The sequence below is a fragment of the Syzygium oleosum genome, unplaced genomic scaffold, assembly GCF_021117445.2.
Source record: "Syzygium oleosum isolate NSW1041296 unplaced genomic scaffold, Sole_v2.1 Sole_v2.04, whole genome shotgun sequence".
In the NCBI taxonomy this organism is placed as follows: domain Eukaryota; kingdom Viridiplantae; phylum Streptophyta; class Magnoliopsida; order Myrtales; family Myrtaceae; genus Syzygium; species Syzygium oleosum.
In genome coordinates, this window is record NW_026607488.1 from 13,136,805 (window position 1) to 13,158,052 (window position 21,248).

Genomic DNA, 21,248 nt, shown 5'->3' on the forward strand with positions numbered 1-21,248 from the left:
TTGAGGTCTGAATATTAGTTTCTTCTTGTTGTATATCTCTGCAATCTTAATTTCAATGTTCCTTGCACGGATTTAGAGCTTTTAGCAGTTCTTTCGTGCAATATTGCCAAGTTTTTTTGTGTCAATATGCCTTTCATATCTCCACATAAGTACATGGATATACATAAATTCGAGAAGTAAGAAAAGAAATGGGCAAAAGACTAGCCAAATTGTCCGCAACGCGGAGCTTGAGTGCGAAATTTGGTTGTGCCATAACTTTCTCCACTAAACTCCGTTTCAAGCAAGTTTATAGTTAAAAGAAAGCTCATTCAGAGCACTACAAGAACCCTAACTTGGCCGTCCCAAAATCGAGCCGAAAGCAGATAAAAAACGGCCTAAAAGCAGCTGGTCGGGCACTGTTCATTGCGCGCGCTCAACTTCAAAAATTCATATTCGGCAAACCATAAGTCCTAATCGGGTTTCGTAAAATCCCACAGTCCCACAACATCCTAAACTACCAATTCTATATATATACGTAGCTCAATGACTAAAAAATCGGATTTCGCCACTTGAATAACACATAAATGGGCACAAAGACTAGCCAAATTGTCCGCAACGCGGAGCTTGAGCGCGAAATTTGGTTGCGCCATAACTTTCTCCACTAAACTCCGTTTCAAGCGAGCTTATAGTTAAAAGAAAGCTCATTCAAAGCACTACAAGAACCCTAACTTGGCCGTCCCAAAATCGAAGCCGAAAGCAGACGAAAAATGGCCTAAAAGCCGCTGATCGCGCACTGTTCACTTCTCGCGCTCAACTTCAAAAATTCATATCCGGCAAACCGTAAGTCCTAATCGGGTTCCGTAAAATCCCATGGTCCCGCAACATCCTAAACTACCAATTCTATATATATATGTAGCTCAATGACTAAACAATCAGATTTCGCCACTTGAATAACGCATAAATGGGCACAAAGACTAGCCAAACTGTCCGCAACGCGGAGCATGAGCGCGAAATTTGGTTGCGCCATAACTTTCTCCACTAAACTCCGTTTCAAGTGAGCTTATAGTTAAAAGAAAGCTCATTCAAAGCACTACAAGAATCCTAAACTTGGCCGTCCCAAAATCGAGCCGAAAGTGGACGAAAATCGGCCTAAAAGCCGCTGGTCGCGCACTGTTCACTGCGCGCGCTCAACTTCAAAAATTCATATCCGGCAAACCGTAAGTCCTAATCGGGTTCCGTAAAATCCCACGGTCCCGCAACATCCTAAACTACCAATTCTATATATATACACAGCTCAATGACTAAAAAGTCGGATTTCGCCACTTGAATAACACATAAATGGGCACAAAGACTAGCTAAATTGTCCGCAACGCGGAGCTTGAGCACGAAATTTGGTTGCACCATAACTTTCTCCATTAAACTCCGTTCTAAGCGAGCTTATAGTTAAAAGAAAGCTCATTTGGAGCACTACAAGAACCTTAACTTGGCCGTCCCAAAATCGAGCTGAAAGCAGACGAAATTAGGCCTAAAAGCCACTGGTCGCGCACTGTTCACTGCGCGCGCTCAACTTCAAAATTTCATATCCGGCAAACCGTAAGTCCTAATCGGGTTCCGTAAAATCCCACGGTCCCGTAACATCCTAAACTACCAATTCTATATATATACGTACCTCAATGACTAAAAAATCGGATTTCGCCACTTGAATAACACATAAATGGGCATAAAGACTAGCCAAACTGTCTGCAACGCGGAGCTTGAGAACGAAATTTGGTTGCGCCATAACTTTCTCCACTAAATTCTGTTCCAAGCGAGCTTATAGTTAAAAGAAAGCTCATTTGGAGCACTACAAGAACCCTAACTTGGCCGTCCCAAAATCGAGCCGAAAGCAGATAAAAATCGGCCTCCGCTGGTCGCGCACTGTTCACTGCGCGCGCTCAACTTCAAAAATTCATATCCGGCAAACCGTAAGTCCTATTCGGGTTCCGTAAAATCCCACGGTCCCGTAACACCCTAAACTACCAATTCTACATATATACGTAGCTCAACGACTCAAAAATCGGACTTCGCCGGTTGAATAGCACATATTTCCGAAATATGAGCCCTAACTCGGAAAAATATTCCAATTGAACAAACGAGGGGTGTAAATTCTTACCGGACATTGCTAATCGAAGTCGAATCGGCTTGGCAAGATCCCCGCAGTGCAAAACCCTCTTTTGTTTTCTCTTTTTCTTCTTCCTCTTTCCTTTCCTCTCTTTTCTTCTCTTTTCCTCTCTTTCTTTTTGTTTCTCGACAGCTCTCGACCCCTTTAAAAATCAGAAGATGTCCACTGTAGCTTTTGTTGACTTGTTGGCTTGTTGATTTTTTTTTCCAAATATTACAAGTTCTCTCTTAAAATCCTGAGTTCTGTTTTCCATTCTCTTCCAATCTTACTAATAAGTGAAGAGAGTTGTAAAATAACACAAAATGGCATCCATCTTGCAGACAATTACACTACTTAAAGAGCAGTAAGTATATCTAATCTCCATGTTGTGACAATTCCATCCAACATTAACAAATTACACAATGGCTTATGAAAAATAGAATCTAATTGGCCTTTCCACTGTAATGCAGATACAAACCAAGCCAAGTGAAAACAACAAAGTCAATCAGTTCACTCATATTGACAAGCTCACCACAAGGGACCTCCTCACCCGAACCAGAAGGCAGAAACAGAGGAGGTGCTATGTAGTTTATGGGAATTGCTAAAATAGAGGGCAGAGTGGATCGAGTAGGATTTTTCGCTTGAACAAATCAGACTATCTTTCCAGAAACAGTCATAACCAGACAATCTTTGCTGAAACAGTCAACCAAGAATTGGATTGAAGAAGATGAAATCCCAAGTTATCATAGCAAAGAAGCCATAACTAGACTATCTTTCCCACGATCATTGCATAATGGAATAGTCAACATCTCATTCACTGAATCCATCAGCAACAAAAGAACAAAAACAACCACATCACTTCCCTGAACCCATCATCAACAAAAAAATACAGCCACATCACTTCCCTAAACCCAACCCCCACAAATGGCTATCATTCTTATAGGTTAGAGTTGCGTCCTTTCAATATTTTTTTCTTTCTTGATGGCCTTACTACTTTAACTGGAACTTCAACTTCAGCTTCTTGTGATGTTGATTCAACCTATGCTTGTGTATCAATTCTTTGTCTCTTGTCCTCTCTAGCACTTTTACTCTTAACCTAATATTACGAGATTTCATTAATTTAAAAATCGTTGTTAGTAAAAATGTAAATCTAACAAAATGGAAGTACTTACCGGAAGTTTTTGCCTAGACAATGGTGTTTGTGATGCCGCTAACCCAGCCTTCTTAGTGGGGCATGTTAAACTATTGTGTCCTGTCTTCTTGCAACTTCGACATGTCATCTTCATTCCTATCCTCAACATCCTAATACCACTTGCGACCTCACCTTCCTCTCTTATTCTTTTATGTTTACGTCTACCAGGCTTCACCCTTGCTGGAAGTGGTTCAGGTGCCTCTTTATTAGTCTTTTTCCAAAATTTCTCTCCTCGTATGGGTTGCATCATGTTCTGATATGCAACTAAGAACTTAGTCTTCTTATGACACTCATCCACATAGTCATATGCATCCTCTTGCCTATGATTTAGAGCAGAAATGGCATGAGGACATGGGAAGATGAATAGTATCACCATACTAATATGCATACATTTATTTGATAAGCAATAAACTTATCTATCACATAAGCTAGGAAGTTCTATCAACCAACATATCAATGAATATAGTGTGACATTGCGATAAGTGATACCTACATCTCAACCCAATATGAAATAGCACTTTATTCAATATCCTCTCTCAATTAGTTGTTTGAATAGACATCTCAGTTCATAAAAATAAACATCATACTTTGAAAGTCAAATGACAGGAAAAAAACGTTTAGAATGCGTCATTTGCTTCTTCTTCATTATAAGACGGTAAGGAAATTGTTGCAAATGAGGGGCAACTTACTTCAACTCTAGGATCATGTTTATGAGACCTTGACTGTGCCTGCACAAGAAGGATGGCAATATACAATTTCCAGTCACGCAGATATTTGCCAGAAGTTTGCGATAATCAATGAAGGTAAAAAAATCAGACAATACCTCTGATTCCACTTTTCAGTCTCAGAAGTATCATCATGTGACTATGAGTCCGACTGTAAGCACAACTTGTAAAGATGAAGAAAATAATAAAAAATAACCTTAACAACCCCAATTACCAACAGAAAATCCCTAAGATAATTTCTACACTGAACTATTTCACCTGTAAATGATGTCTACATAGCATGTAAACCTTACGATTTTGATAACTATTTTTATACTATGTGGATTCAGCATTAAAGATGGTACACCTAGAGAGAATGATTAGCCGTAATAGTCCAAACCTTGTTTTCATTGCCACCACTGAGTGTCGGCCGATTATAATGCACTATATACTCAGCATCCACAATGCCGACATTCTTGACTCGATCACCCTGTCAAGACAAACTGAAGTAAATAATCTCTAACTTGAAGATGTTTAAGAAGGAAAGCAGGTTCAGACTACATCGATGGCTGAGTAGAGAAAGTTAAACTAACTTGAGCACAGTAACCAAGTTGCGTGTCTAGGCCCCAAGCATAGATCAAATCATTCTGTTAAGAAAGTTAAGAATGCACACAGTGGTGAGTAACTCATCTGCCTCTGTAAAAGTTAGGCCTAACTGGGTCACCCTATACCATCCATGAGTTTAAAATGTAGTGACTATAATTATCATTCTATTATACACATGTAGATGATCAAATGCAGCAGATTCCAACTTTATTATTCTGGTCCAAATCAGACGGTTTGTGTCCAATTCAAAGTCAGATTAAAACTCAAAATAGTAAAGATATCATCCTCCACATCTTGATGTCCTAGAAAAAGACGAAAACCAGACACAATAAAATGGAACACCTGAATCATATACCATACACAGCGCCAGGCAGCTCTAGAGAAAACCGGAGCCATCATCTCTATCCACCTATAACAAATTATATCCAATTAGTTTCTACAGAATACCACTAGACGATAAGCAGAAGGAAAAAAGAGTAAATTATCTTGAACATTAAAGACTGAAAAGGATAGCCTGCAAAAACAGACAATCCAGTGGATATAAAGTACACCCAACAGATACAATGCACTTTCAAAAGTATATGGTGTGGTGCACCTACCCAGTGCATGGAGGAGCTGTACTATTGGAACCACAACCTTTACCAGGACCACCAGGCTTAAAAGTCCTCCTGTTGACAAAAGAAGAAAGATAGTACTTCAATCCACAAATCAATACCGCTCTATAGTTGCTGACTTTCAACCTAATATTGTCATTCATTAAACAGATTGACATTTCCGCAAGTTGTCCTTTGATGAACACATTAACATTTCAGATGACGCTACGTGACCGATTGTAGCCATCCTTACAAATCTATGTTAACAGTCGAGTTATTCAAGTAAAAAAAAGCAATCACTGCATGGAAATCCCGCAGATAAAGTGCTAATGCAGGACAAAGAAAATTTGTTTTGAATGGTTGAATCACACCTAGTTGGTTCCATGGTTATGGCAATTTTCTTAGGTGAGATCCTGAGGAGGCACAACATTGCTAAAGACTGGCATGTCTGGCTGTTGGGTAATACATTCATTTTACCTCCCATAGTTCCATGTTTCACGTTTGAGACCATCCATCACTAGACAGAGGTTCGCCCAATCCAACAATAAGCAATGACTTAAAAACAATAATACATGTAGCGAGAGGCATTTATGAGATCAACCAAATTTTGAAGTCAAACTTTGGCAAAAGATAATAGGACATAAGATCACCTGTGTACAACCGATCTCCTCCCACGTGCAGTGATTTGATGATGCACCTCTGATTTGGTTGGATCAAGGGCTGGTTGCGGTATCTCAAGCCCTTCGGTCTTGATAATAGAGATATACCTACATTTGGTGTTTTAGAGGAGGGAAGAGCCAGATATCTTGTCAAAGGCATTTTGAAGTTGGACCATACCATAATCATCATTTCAAGTATCAAACACAATCATCAAAACAATTAGGTATGACATTCAATCATTGCCAACAAGTTAACGAGAAGCTTGCAAGGAAACATGAAGCTGAGTACATCATTGCGCTGTTAATGTGCTGATCAAGAAACCAATTATCTAAATGAATATAGATTTAACAGATATTTGATGAAGCATCGCATATTAACAAAGTGGAACACTGATACTATCATGTCTTACACTCCTCGTAAGCTAGCAAAGAAAATTGAATTGCTTATGAGGTGAAGAACACATACTTATCGGGGTGAAAATCTTCAACTCCTAGGTCCTCATCCCACAGAAAAATATATTTGTATTCTGCAACTATATCTGGACGCAGGAAACGTTTGGCAAACCACCTAGTCATGTAGAACAAGATTGAAGATCCATTAGGAGACTTGTGAATGATCATTACCGGGGTCAGAAGGAAAAGACCACTTGCCATTTAGTTTGGTTAAATGCAGATACATGTATGACGCGATCACTCCATTCTAAGTCCTTCCACTCATCAACAACACCATCATAGTGGAAAAGCATCACCACAAAATCATTTGACAGAAACTGCAAAGTGAAAATTGACACAGTTAGCCTGGAAAAAAGCTCGAGAAAAATAGGCTAAGCAACAGCCAGAAAAGTCTCCTCACCTTTGTAACCATTTTATTCACAAGATCCTTTTGCTTGATTCCAACAGCCACGGCAAACAAGTTAGACGAAGAACTAAGAGAGCCCTGTCCAAAGATCAAGCAAGTTAATGCATGTTCAGAACTATGATGTTATATCTTCTACATTGAAAAAACTATTGTCATTTCAGGCTGTTTTTTTACCTCTGCAGAATCCCATAACGGCCTCATTTCCAAATCAGAAGAACTGGCAACAATACCTTCTGGTAAGGCCTCACTTCCACGTGGTCTGCATCGATTCTGAAATGAAAACACAAATAAGCTATTAAGCAACAAGTGAGACATCTGGCATGGCACAATTAAATTGAAAGTGATGAGTGATAACTTTATTTTATATAGAGTTTATTTATTATTTTAGACTTAATATTTGCTTAGTTTTAATTGAATTTGATGTCTACTTTATTTATTTTAATTAATTTTTGTAGGTAATTGAAGTTAAAGGGAGCTTAGGGACTAATTCTGTAATTTGCCGGCTTTCCACGCGCAAAAGTATCAGAAACAATCCAATTGTTCCTAAATCGTGTAGAAACTTCCCAAATTGGAGATCAAAGCCATGCAAATCTGCAATCAAGAAGAATCAAGCCTATTTTGGGAAGAAAATCAAAGTCCAAGCTAAAAAAGGAATTTTATTTTTTGGAGGAGTCCTAATTTGGAAGAACCTTTAATTGCAATCCTATTGTGATTAAGGTTTCTTGGAAAGCAAGAGGAGGTCTATAAAAAAAAGGACATTACATGTGATTTCAAAGGGAGAAAAAAAAAGGAAGAAGAAGAAGGAGGAGGAGGCGGCTTAAAAATCGAACCTTGATTATTCTTGGTGAATCTGTTCTAGTTCTTCATCATGTTTAATTTAGTTATTTTTTTTAGTTTATTGTTCATTATGTTCTAGACTACTTGTTGTTAGAGCTACGATGTAGCTTAACTATGATTGATTAATTTTCAAGACTTGTTTATGCAATTCTAGATCTCGTATGTGTGAGTTATATATCATGTTTTTAATGCTTTGAAGTGCTTGATCACCACTTGAATGATTTTTATTGCATGATGAAACCGAAAGGAGATTCTATGCAAGTGCTTTATGATATATAGCCATGAATTTAACTTAGATAGAGATATACTAGGTTGTTTGTGTGGTTTCGGTAGTAAGTAAATCGAGGGTGGTTTATTGAATTTGGGAACATTCATAAATTTTAATGCACTTAGGTTTACTTAAATTCACATGGACCAAGTGTGGGTTGCTAAATCTAAGTAGGGTTGCTATACCGGACCAAGGATAGTAATTTAAATTAGGAAGTTCTACCATCACACTATGATTTCAATTTGATTGCATGACGAGCTTGGTTCATTAATCTTGATTGGTTAAGTGAAATCGGATGCTCTAACGTTTTTAATTCTTGATCAAAGTCTTTTGCTTCTTGCTTCTTTATGTTCGAAATTTCTAGGTTTAGTTTGTGAATTTCTATTTTCGATTTTGGTTTGCTGCCTTGGTTAATTTAGCTTTCAGAAATTTCAATCGTAATAGGATAATTTAGTTTTCTGTAGAATTTCGATTGTTTTATTAAATCTTTAATTGGTTAGATAAAGTTAAGAATTGTTCACCTTTAGTAAGTAATTTGATTGATTTGTCTACAATCTCTGTGGGAACGATACCTTAATTCATCACTTTATTACTTGTTCGATACGTACACTTGCGTTGCTAATTTAGAGAACAAGTTTTTGGCGCCGTTGCCGGGGATTGATTTGATAATTATCAATTACTATTAATACCGAGCAATTCTTGGTTTAGTCTAACATTATTTATTTTTATTTTTATTTGTTTGATTTTACTGAAAAGAAAGAAGAAAGAGGAATTCGACTCTGTACAAGAATTGGGTGGAATATTGCATGACTCGAAGCCAACAGGGAGAACTTGAGAAGTTTGATCCTGAAATTGAGCGCACTTTTCTAAGGCGACGACGAGAGCAAAACAACAACACCATGACTAAAAACCAAGAGGGAGAAGAAAATCCAAGGAGGACTTTGAAGGATTATGCTGCACCTACGGTCCAAGGATCAACATCAAGCATTAGGAGGCCAACCATACAAGCTAACAATTTCGAAATTAAGCATTCCCTAATTCAGATGCTTTGTAACACCCCGGGTCTACACTGTGTAATATTGTCCGCTTTGGGCCAACTGACCCTCACGGCTTTAAAACGTGTTACACAGGATACGCCACCCAGGCCTTATAAGTAACCCCAGGACTCCCCCCTAAGCGATGTGGGACAGAGAGATGGCCCCCTTGCCATCCTAGAAGCCTGTCAGGAGCCGCTCCTTGTCCAGGTCCTTGAACCCCGGCGACCACTCCCCGCCCTCGTCAGACCGGGTCATTACATCTCCTTCAAGCACAGCGTCCTCGTTGTGGCCCCACACGCGATCGGGAATCGGCTCTGATACCACTTGTAACACCCCGAGTCTACATTGTGTAATATTGTCCGCTTTGGGCCAACTGACCCTCACGGCTTTAAAACGCGTTACACATGATAGACCACCCAGGCCTTATAAGCAACCCCATGACTCCCCCCTAAGCGATGTGGGACAGAGAGATGCCCCCCCTTGCCATCCTAGAAGCTTGCCAGGAGCCGCTCCTTGTCCAAGCCCTCTGGCCCCGTTGACCACTCCCCGCCCTCGTCAGACCAGGTCGTTACATGCTTCAAAACGCAGTCCAATTCAGTGGATTGCCGAATGATGATCCTAATATCCATTTAGATGCTTTTCTTGAAATTTGTGACACTATAAAATATAATGGCGTTACTGATGATGCCATTAGATTGAGATTATTCCCCTTTTTCCTTGCGTGATAAAGCTAAGACGTGGTTAACTTCTCTTCCTGCAGGATCTATCACGACTTGAAATGACATGGCTCAAAAATTCCTTAGTAAGTACTTTCCTTCTGCTAAGTCTGCCAAGATGTGTAACGATATTACTTCTTTTGTACAGATGAATGGTGAATCTCTGTACGAAGCATGGGAGAGATTTAAAGAACTACTAAGGCGTTGTCCGCATCATGGCCTACCAGTTTGGATGCAAGTGCATACATTCTACAATGGAGTGATACCGAATTTGAGGTCTACCATTGATGCTGCAGCTGGAGGGACGTTGAACAATAAATCGCATGAGGAAGCCTTTGATCTTTTGGAGGAGATGGCAGCTAATAGCTACCAATGGCCAATTGAGAGGCTATCTGCTAGAAAGTCGAGTGGAATTCATGAAGTCGATGTCAATACTACCATTGCCGCAGAGTTTGCTGCTTTAAACAAAAAGATCGACTCAGTGTTGAAGATTCAAGACCCGACTTGTGAATTTTGCAATGGAAGCCATGCTAGCACCGAATGTCAGGTAGGTAATCCTTTCACACATCCTCCTGAAAATACTAACTTTGTTGGAAATTTTAGCAGGCCTCCCCAAAACAATCCATATTCAAACACCTATAATCCTGGATGGCGAAACCACCCGAATTTCTCCTGGAGCAACCAAAATCAGCAAGGGCCGAGACCACCACCACCATCATTTAGGCCGCCTGAGGAGAAACAACACAATCACCTTGAGGAGATGGTTACTAAGCTAGCTCAAACAACTCAAGACTTCATTAAAAGTGCTGATGTGAGGTTCCAAAATCAGGAGGCATCCATTCGAAATCTGGAGAAGCAGGTTGGCCAGTTAGCTAACCATTTGTCTGAAAGACCGTATGGTACCCTTCCGAGCAACACTGAGAAGAATCCAGTTGAGAATGCAAAAGCAATCACCTTGAGGAGTGGAAAAGAAGTTAGCAGAAATTTGTCTAATGAAGCAGCAAGAAAGAAGAAAGAAATCGAACCACCCGGAGCCGACGCACCCGAAATTGAACCCTCCAAAGCTGATCCACCTCGAAGGAAGTTATTTCCGGACAATCCAAAGCCATATGTGCCGCCAGTTCCATACCCGGAAAGACTTCAGCAACACAAAATAGATAAGCAGTTCTCTAAATTCCTTGATGTTTTTAAGAAATTGCACATTAATATTCCTTTTGCAGATGCCTTAGCCCAGATGCCTAGTTATGTGAAATTTTTGAAGGAAATTTTGGCAAACAAACAGAAATTGGAAGATTATGAGACTGTGAAGCTTAATGAGGAATGTTCAGCTATTTTGCAGAATAAGTTACCACCAAAGTTGAAAGATCCAGGGAGTTTTACTATTCCTTGTACTATTGGTAATTCTTATTTTGATAAGGCATTGTGTGATTTAGGTGCAAGTATTAATCTAATGCCTTATTCTGTTTTTAGGAAATTAGGTTTAGGGGAAGCAAAAGCTACCACCGTATCTCTTCAGTTAGCCGATCGATCGATCAAATACCCGAGAGGCATAGTAGAGGATGTTCTAGTTAAGGTTGACAAGTTTATTTTCCCTGCAGATTTCATTGTCTTAGAGATGGAGGAGGATTTCGAGGTCCCGATCATCCTAGGCCGACCTTTTCTAGCAACAGGGAGAGCTCTAATTGATGTGCAACAAGGAAAATTAATTCTTAGAGTTCAAGATGACCGAGTCACCTTTGATGTGTTCAAAGCCATGAAATATCCTGCTGAGCAGAATGAATGTTTGAGAGTCGATGCAGTTGATAGGCTTGTGGAATCAATTTTTAGTAAAGCCACAATTGAAGACTCGTTGGAGGCATGCTTGGTTTGGCCAAGCAAAGAAGAAGCCAAAGCTATAGAGGTCGAGCAGTACACGAAATTTTTGGAAGCAAATCTACCTCTTCCGAGATTAAGACCACCGAAATTCAAAGAATTGGGATCGAATTTGAAGAAACCGAAACCCTCTATTGAAGAACCACCAATTCTAGAACTCAAATCTTTACCATCTCATCTTAAATATGCTTTTCTTGATGGAGTGTCCTCTCTTCTAGTAATTATTTCTTCTTCTTTGACAGGTGTGATGGAGGAAAAGTTACTCAGAGTCCTGAGAGATCATAAAGGAGCAATAGGATGGACCATTGCAGATATTAAAGGAATAAGCCCCTCGATATGCATGCATAAAATATTGATGGAAGAGCAATTCAAACCAATCATCCAACCCCAAAGGAGGCTCAATCCAAAAATGTAGGTGGTGAAGGCTGAGGTAATTAAGCTACTTGATGCAGGGATCATCTATCCTATCTCTGACAGTGCTTGGGTAAGTCCTGTGCAAGTTGTTCCAAAAAAAGGAGGTATGACTGTTCAACCTAATGATGATAATGAATTGATTCCTACTAGAACAGTTACTGGATGGCGTGTTTGTATGGATTATAGAAAATTGAATGATGCCACCCGTAAAGATCACTTTCCTTTGCCTTTTATTGATCAATTATTGGAGAGACTTGCAGGGCATGAGTTTTACTGCTTTTTAGATGGATATTCTGGTTATAATCAAATCCCTATTGCACCTGAGGATCAAGAAAAAACTACTTTTACTTGTCCCTATGGTACTTTTGCCTATAGGAGGATGCCTTTTGGTCTTTGTAATGCGCCTGCTACTTTTCAAAGATGCATGATGGCTATTTTTTCTGACATGGTGGAAAAATATATTGAGATATTTATGGATGATTTTTCTGTTTTTGGCTCATCTTTTGATTCATGCTTGAATAATTTAGCTTTGGTGTTACAAAGATGTGAGGAGACTAACCTTGTCTTGAATTGGGAGAAGTGTCACTTTATGGTGCAGAAAGGGATTGTGCTAGGCCATAAGATCTCTATAAGAGGAATTGAGGTGGACCGAGCTAAGATTGAAGTTATTTCAAAACTGCCGCCTCCTACCTCTGTGAAGCTTGTTCGAGGATTTTTGGGATATGCAGGATTTTATAGGCATTTCATTAAAGATTTTTCTAAGATTGCTAGACCCCTTTCTACATTGTTGAAAAAAGATTCTAAATTTGACTTCTCTGATGATTGTTTGCAGGCATTCAACACATTGAAGAAGAAGTTAATTTCGGCCCCTATCATGACTGCGCCTACTTGCGATTTGCCTTTCGAGTTGATGTGTGACGCTAGTGACTCGGCTGTTGGAGCCGTACTTGGACAAAGAAAGGATGGAATTTTTCGAACCATATACTATGCAAGCCGCACCCTGTCTGGAGCTCAATTGAATTATGCCACAACTGAAAAGGAGCTTTTGGCGGTAGTGTTTGCTTTTGATAAATTTCGCTCTTATTTGATTGGTTCCAAAGTCATTGTTTACACTGACCACTCTGCTCTTAAGTATTTGCTTGAAAAGAAAGATTCAAAACCTAAGTTGATTAGATGGGTCTTACAGCTACAAGAGTTTGACTTGGAAATCAAAGACAAGAAAGGGAAAGAAAACTTAATGGCCGACCATCTCTCTAGAAGTTAATTTCGGCCCCTATCATGACTGCGCCTACTTGCGATTTGCCTTTCGAGTTGATGTGTGACGCTAGTGACTCGGCTGTTGGAGCCGTACTTGGACAAAGAAAGGATGGAATTTTTCGAACCATATACTATGCAAGCCGCACCCTGTCTGGAGCTCAATTGAATTATGCCACAACTGAAAAGGAGCTTTTGGCGGTAGTGTTTGCTTTTGATAAATTTCGCTCTTATTTGATTGGTTCCAAAGTCATTGTTTACACTGACCACTCTGCTCTTAAGTATTTGCTTGAAAAGAAAGATTCAAAACCTAAGTTGATTAGATGGGTCTTACAGCTACAAGAGTTTGACTTGGAAATCAAAGACAAGAAAGGGAAAGAAAACTTAATGGCCGACCATCTCTCTAGATTGCCGAATGCCCCTGTGGAAGAAAGACCAATCCTAGATGAATTTCCTGATGAGGCACTTTTCTCTGTCAAAATCGAAACCCCTTGGTATGCTGATTATGTTAATTTCTTGGTAAGTAAGGTTCTCCCTTCTGAATTGACTTATCAACAAAGGAAGAAATTCTTTTATGATGTTAAACACTATTTTTGGGAGGATCCTTTCTTGTTTAAGGTATGTGCTGATCAAGTTATTAGGCGATGTGTTCCCAATGAAGAAATACCTAACATTCTTTTTCATTGCCATGATGGATAGGCAGGTGGTCACTTCGGTGCCTCCAAGACTGCAGCTAAGGTTTTACAGTCTGGTTTTTATTGGTCTACACTATTTAGAGATGCATATTCTTATGTTGGTGCATGTGATAAGTGTCAAAGAATTGGTAATATATCTAGAAGACATGAAATGCCTTTAAACAATATCTTAATCTGTGAATTGTTTGATGTTTGGGGTATGGATTTCATGGGACCCTTTCCACCTTCTTATGGTAATACTTATATCTTGGTTGCTGTGGAATATGTTTCTAAATGGATTGAGGCCGTAGCTTTGCCTTCTAATGATGCTAGAGTTGTGGTTAAATTTTTGAAAAAGAATATCTTCACTAGGTTTGGCACACCTAGGGCTATTATAAGTGATCAAGGTACACACTTTTTGAATAAGCAATTTGAATCACTTTTGCATAAATATGGTGTGACACATAAAGTAGCTACTGCTTATCACCCTCAAACTAGTGGTCAAGCTGAAATTTCTAATAGGGAGATAAAGAGAATATTGGAAAAGACAATGAATTCTAGGCAAAAGAACACTACAAGTGCCATAACTTGTGTACGGCGCTCACTTTGGTGCCATAAGTTTTTTTTGGATCACTTTAGTGCTAAAATTTTTGAAAAACGATCACTTAAGTGCTAAAATTTTTGAAAAACGATCACTTAAGTGCCAACTCCGGTGCCGTACACAATTTTTCGCCGAAAATCCGACGTGGCATTTTTTTTATTAATTTCTGAAGCTGACGTGGCTCGCCGGAGGCTCGCCGGAGATTGGTACTTAAGTGATCGTTTTTCAAAAATTTTAGCACTTAAATGATCGTTTTTAAAAAATTTTAGCACTTAAGTGATCCAAAAAAAACTTATGACACTTAAGTGATCGTTTTTCCTCCGACTTGGCACCAAAGTGATCCGAAAAAAAGTTATAGCACCAAAGTGATCTCCGTACACAAGTTATGGCACTTATAGTGTCCTTTTGCCGTGAATTCTAATAGGAAGGATTGGGCAATTAAACTTGATGATGCATTGTGGGCTTATAGAATTGCTTATAAAACTCCTATTGGTATGTCACCTTTTCGACTTGTTTATGGAAAAGCATGTCATTTGCCTGTTGAGTTAGAGCATAAAGCATATTGGGCAGTACGTTTTCTTAACTTCGATATGCAGGCAGCTGGTGAGAAGAGATTATTGCAATTGAATGAGTTGGATGAGTTCCGCAATGAAGCATATGAGAATGCCAAGATCTATAAGGAGAGGACCAAGAGATGGCATGATAGGCACATCTTAAGAAAGGAGTTTCATATAGGTCAAAAAGTTTTATTATATAACTCACGTCTTCGTCTTTTTCCAGGTAAGTTGAAGTCAAGATGGTCTGGACCTTTCACTGTCACCAAGATCTTCCCTTATGGAACAGTTGAAGTTATTAATGATAAGGAGGAAACCTTTAAAGTGAATGGTCAACATCTCAAGCCCTACTTTGGAGGTGGTTTCGACTCATAGACAACCACCATTGCTTTGCTTTCGCCTGCCTAAAAGAGTTGGAAGAGTTTGGCTGCAAACTATAAAGCAAGCGCTTCTTGGGAGGCAACCCAAGCATTTTTATTATGTTTCTTCATTAATTTTTATGTTCATTTTTTTTCAAAAAAAAGATGATTAATTTTTTTTTCTTTTATCCAGGTTAATTTTCTTTCTTGAAGGATCACCTTTTGGAGTTTAGTCATCAAGACCATCCATGGACACATCCTACAGCAAGGGGAGTTTTCTTGTTCCAATTTTTCTTTTGGCTCTTTTGTTTTTCGCATTGAGGACAATGCTTTATTCAAGTTTGGGGGGGAGACAAAATTTTTGCTAAATTTTTATGATTGCATTCCTTGTTGTGAATTGTTGCGATTCTTAGGAAAATTTAAATTTTGTTCAAACTTGTGAATGATATGTGAGTTAATTCTGATTCTAATGATGTCGATCCACTTACTGAGCACTAGAAGTCCTTAATTTTTTAGTAGTGTGTACATCTAGAGAACATTCATGTGAAGTATGTGATTTTCTTAGATCTCACCCAAATCTTAGAATTTGTTTGATTTTCTCTTGAGGCGAAATCCTAGGCTACATCTAACTGAGAAAATGATTTAGGCAATTTTTGGACCGATTGAGCCTTTCAAGCCAACCCTGTTTATTTATCCGTAGTCACCCCGTTAAGCCTTAATTATTATCCAATCTTTTATTGGCACCCACGTACTTTTTAGCTTACCTTTTGCCAAATTATATCATTGTCCCACGCCCCATGAACATGTTGATTTTTTTAGGATAAAAGTTTATTTGGGGTGTATCTTCTTCTTCAAAAAAAAAATTTGCTTTTATGGTTCCCTATCCAACTTTCAATTGAGTGAGCCTTTCGGATACTCAATGGGTTGGGAATGTTCACGTTATGTTAGGAGGGACTTAGGGAGGAACTCCACCATAAAGCAATGAAAAAAAAAAGAGAAAAAAAAACAAAAAAAAAGATAGGAGAAAGCATGATGATTCGTAGTGGCAGAAAGATTATTTTGAAGATGTGAAATTGGGGATAGTGGCATATGCTCCAATTAGATCCTAGAAATCAATGTGTTCATGGGTGATTTGAGCTTAAATTTACCATTATCTCACCGTTAGCCCAGCCTTACATTACAACCTGAGGAAAGTCCTATTGATTTTTGGTTGGATGATTAGCTTACATTAGTGGAGAGAGGAATGAAAAGCAAACCTATGAGATTTGGTTATAATTATAAAGAGTTTTTGAGAGGTTGCATACCAATGTGAACTTATCTGGATTGCATATAATTCGAAAAGATGAGGACTCACACACACAAACACTTGGATCACATAGTTAGAATTGGTTTTAACTTATGAATCTATTTCAATGTTTGGATGAAATTTTTGTTTGTCTTTGAATTGTGATTTCGAGCAATTATGGAAGGAAGTCATGTAGGGGGTTGTTAGCTTGAGTATGTTTTATATCTTACTTTTGCTCGAGGACTAGCAAAATGTTAAGTTTGGGGGTATTTGATAACTTTATTTTATATAGAGTTTATTTATTATTTTAGACTTAATATTTGCTTAGTTTTAATTGAATTTGATGTCTACTTTATTTATTTTAATTAATTTTTGTAGGTAATTGAAGTTAAAGGGAGCTTAGGGACTAATTCTGTAATTTGCCGGCTTTCCACTCGCAAAAGTATCCGAAACAATCCAATTGTTCCTAAATCGTGTAGAAGCTTCCCAAATTGGAGATCAAAGCCATGCAAATCTGCAATCAAGAAGAATCAAGCCTATTTTGGGAAGAAAATCAAAGTCCAAGCTAAAAAAGGAATTTTATTTTTTGGAGGAGTCCTAATTTGGAAGAACCTTTAATTGCAATCCTATTGTGATTAAGGTTTCTTGGAAAGCAAGAGGAGGTCTATAAAAAAAAGGACATTACATGTGATTTCAAAGGGAGAAAAAAAAAGGAAGAAGAAGAAGGAGGAGGAGGCGGCTTAAAAATCGAACCTTGATTATTCTTGGTGAATCTGTTCTAGTTCTTCATCATGTTTAATTTAGTTATTGTTTTTAGTTTATTGTTCATTATGTTCTAGACTACTTGTTGTTGGAGCTACGATGTAGCTTAACTATTTCAAGACTTGTTTATGCAATTCTAGATCTCGTATGTGTGAGTTATATATCATGTTCTTAATGCTTTGAAGTGCTTGATCACCACTTGAATGATTTTTATTGCATGATGAAACCGAAAGGAGATTCTATGCAAGTGCTTTATGATATATAGCCATGAATTTAACTTAGATAGAGATATACTAGGTTGTTTGTGTGGTTTCGGTAGTAAGTAAATCGAGGGTGGTTTATTGAATCCGGGAACATTCATAAATTTTAATGCACTTAGGTTTACTTAAATTCACATGGACCAAGTGTGGGTTGCTAAATCTAAGTAGGGTTGCTATACCGGACCAATGATAGTAATTTAAATTAGATAGTTCTACCATCACACTATGATTTCAATTTGATTGCATGACGAGCTTGGTTCATTAATCTTGATTGGTTAAGTGAAATCGGATGCTCTAACGTTTTTAATTCTTGATCAAAGTCTTTTGCTTCTTGCTTCTTTATGTTCGAAATTTCTAGGTTTAGTTTGTGAATTTCTATTTTCGATTTTGGTTTGCTGCCTTGGTTAATTTAGCTTTCAGAAATTTCAATCGTAATAGGTTAATTTAGTTTTCTTTAGAATTTCGATTGTTTTATTAAATCTTTAATTGGTTAGATAAAGTTGAGAATTGTTCACCTTTAGTAAGTAATTTGATTGATTTGTCTACAATCTCTGTGGGAACGATACTTTAATTCATCACTTTATTACTTGTTCGATACGTACACTTGCGTTGCTAATTTAGAGAACAATGAGATTCAAAACTGCCATTCTCTAATAACAAGCACTGGATGGAAGGATGACATACCGCACAAGTGCTGGTGTTAGAGCTCTATGATTTATCAATTATCCTCCAATCCCATCCTGAGAATTTCTGCAAAACATTTTCAATTTCATTCGCAACATCCAGCATATAAACTACCGGGACCGAGTAACAGTGAAAAAACATGATTATCTGTAGAACTAAGAAGAGTAGGTATACACCTCTCTGTAATCTGATGCCAACAGCGCACTCCCGATGAAGAGTCCGAGACAAAACAAAGATGCTGCAGGAAAGAAGTTACAGAATTGTATCTCTGTTCTTGTCATTCTATGCTTCCAGCAAGCATTTATCTAACCCTGAAAGCCATAGTTGGACTGCAGTCCCATTGTTGTAATACATTTTACATATTCCTGCAAGTGATAGGATCCAGTCCTTAGTCAAGTTATCAATCTTATTCTAAAATTATAAAATTAAACTAGTCAAAAACCAATTATTGACTTCAACACAAAATGGCAATTTTCAGTGAAGTAATCTCTTATAAAGTTCATCCAGTTTCAATGAACTCTAAGCAAAGATGTATGACTAAGTGAAAAAATATTGTACCATGGTTATTTAGAGGTAGGTCCATTTAACTGTGAACACCAAAGTAAAATGCATCTCTGGAAATCCTAAGGATAGGAAAACTCAATGATAGTTTGGCACTTGTTTATATGGCATTGTTGTGCATTTAAACCTAAACAACACTCGTAGACATAAACACTTACTAAACCTTAAAAAACCCTCAGGAAGTCTCTAAATAACACAAGAGTTACTAAGGCCATGTAGAGTTTGCTCCATTATGTTAATGCTAGACCAAAGAAACTTGAGATTTTTCAAGATTTCTTACTTGGTGGAGAACTGCCCTCCGGGTGCTAGATCCAACATATTCCTCAAGATATTCCTACACATGATACATTACGCTTCCATAAGAGAAAGAAAAATAGACCAATGGCTTTACCCTGTGGATTGCTCTCTCTCTCTCTCTCTCTCTCTCTCACATATGCACACGCACACACACTCACACAGATTATCTGAAACCTTTGTCCGTGGAAGCCTAACACATCGACGCACTTCCATGTCCCAAAAGAAAGACTCCAATCATAAGAACACAAATGAATTTACTTGGAGTCATTTATTCATACTATCACAGAACAACTAATTGTTCTCCTGAAATCCTTATTTCTTTTGGGATGAAGAAAGATTAAGCATTTCTCCTTTGACAGAGATGAAAGGAGGATGCAGTGGATTTTACAATGATGGTTTAAGTACATAAGTACTGCCTACTTTTGAGTAGTGGGTATCCAAATCAACAGCAGTCCTTTGTTCCAGAGTTTTAGCCCTAAAAACGCGGATTGCAATTGAGATGGTTCGCCGGTCAATCTACGCAAATCAAAAGATCATTGTTAGACCACTCAAATAGTGGATCAAGTGCAATATCATGAATGGATTAAATTTTTTTTTGTTTTAATCGACAATGCAATTGCATCATCAAAACTAATTTAATTCACATGGTAAATAGCACAAGTAGCTACTTAAAACAAGTATGGGAATTTCTTTGGGAAAGTAAAAATGAAACCAATTTCCTTGAGGAAAGTCAAAACAGCTTCCACTTCCCCCAATAACAATGTTCCGTCATATGGTGAGGTCAAGATACAGAATATGAATGGATTCAAGTGAACAATAAGCAGTTTCACCATTAAAAGGCAAACTGTGAGAGGACCCTTTTTTGCCTAGATGAAAACACGGAATCATCTCAGGAAGACCGCAACTGCGATGCAAAAAGGCTCTCGCTAGATATTGATCTTTCTTACAATCTCTATTTCAAAAAATCATTGTTCCTGCACAATATCCAAGGTTAAGTCCTATGTCTCTGCATTGCTTCTCATTTTCACAAGGAAAAGGACTCATGTAGCTAATCAACGAGAGATCCTTTGAAAAATAGCCATCTCTATGATTTTGTGCAGTAGCTATGGCTGGGATATTCAAGTGATGCAATGAGATCTTTTGAAGATTTTTCCATCTAAATGATTTTGTATGGTAGCTCTGATTGGGACATTCGAGAGATGCAAACTGTGAAAGCAACTTCTGCTACTACGCACAAACATTAATAAGGAACATTCTTAACATGGATTAAAATCGGCAAGTAACCAACCATTAAAAGTTCATAACGGCTCCTTTCTAAGCAGTATATTAGTAAAAAAAATCCATTTCCTCTTGTTCATGTGGTTAAAGCAAAGGATAGGAGCATGGAACAGGCTCAGCATGCAATAAATGAACAACCTATCTGTAAAGTACTGAATGGTGAACACCCACACAAACAAATAGTTCTTTTAATGATAAAAGAAACCGGGAAGAACATTCTTTCCCCTTTTAGTTTGCATGGAGAAAAAAGGAAGGACCATCGCATACTAAAATGAATGCAATACCTTTGGGAAACATTCGTAACCCCCACCAGTCACATTGAGCAATCCTAAAGATTAAACTCTGTTGGGCACCATGGCAGCCAACTTGCAAGCGATCATAGCTCCTGTTTTGACAGCCAAAGAGGGCAGTTAGTCACCCTGAAACAAACAGGAACCCGATCTGGACTCACAGGCAGACATGTCATGGATGTGATTTTTAGTTCATTATTAAGTTTAAAAAATGGCCAGATAAATCCATGCACCCAGAAATTGCAATCAGAATGGTTGTTTTATTTCTCATATGAACCACATAGCCAAATAAGCATCCATGAAATTTGGGTCATTCAAGACTCACTCATTGAATGGCCAATGACATGGGCTCTTTCCTATCCCAAGTGATCGAGTACAGCAATCGCATCTGTCCAAGGAAAGCTGAAGCTGCATTTCAGCTTTGCACCAACTGGCAATCATTCTCATGTGAATATGCTCCCGATTCAAGAAACTCCATGAAGCAGCACACACTCAAACGAACTAGAAAGCTCA

The 21,248-nt window shown here is 38.3% G+C and overlaps 1 non-coding gene and 1 pseudogene across 1 annotated transcript; both read right to left on the bottom strand.

Annotated features, from left to right (window-relative positions):
- Nucleotides 1-2,879: 2,879 nt before the first annotated feature.
- On the bottom strand, nucleotides 2,880-20,957 carry LOC115679381 (uncharacterized; annotated as a pseudogene).
- On the bottom strand, nucleotides 9,706-9,812 carry LOC115665484 (small nucleolar RNA R71). Its single transcript, XR_004003761.1, has one exon. It is a non-coding gene; the product is annotated as a small nucleolar RNA R71 (small nucleolar RNA).
- Nucleotides 20,958-21,248: the final 291 nt, after the last annotated feature.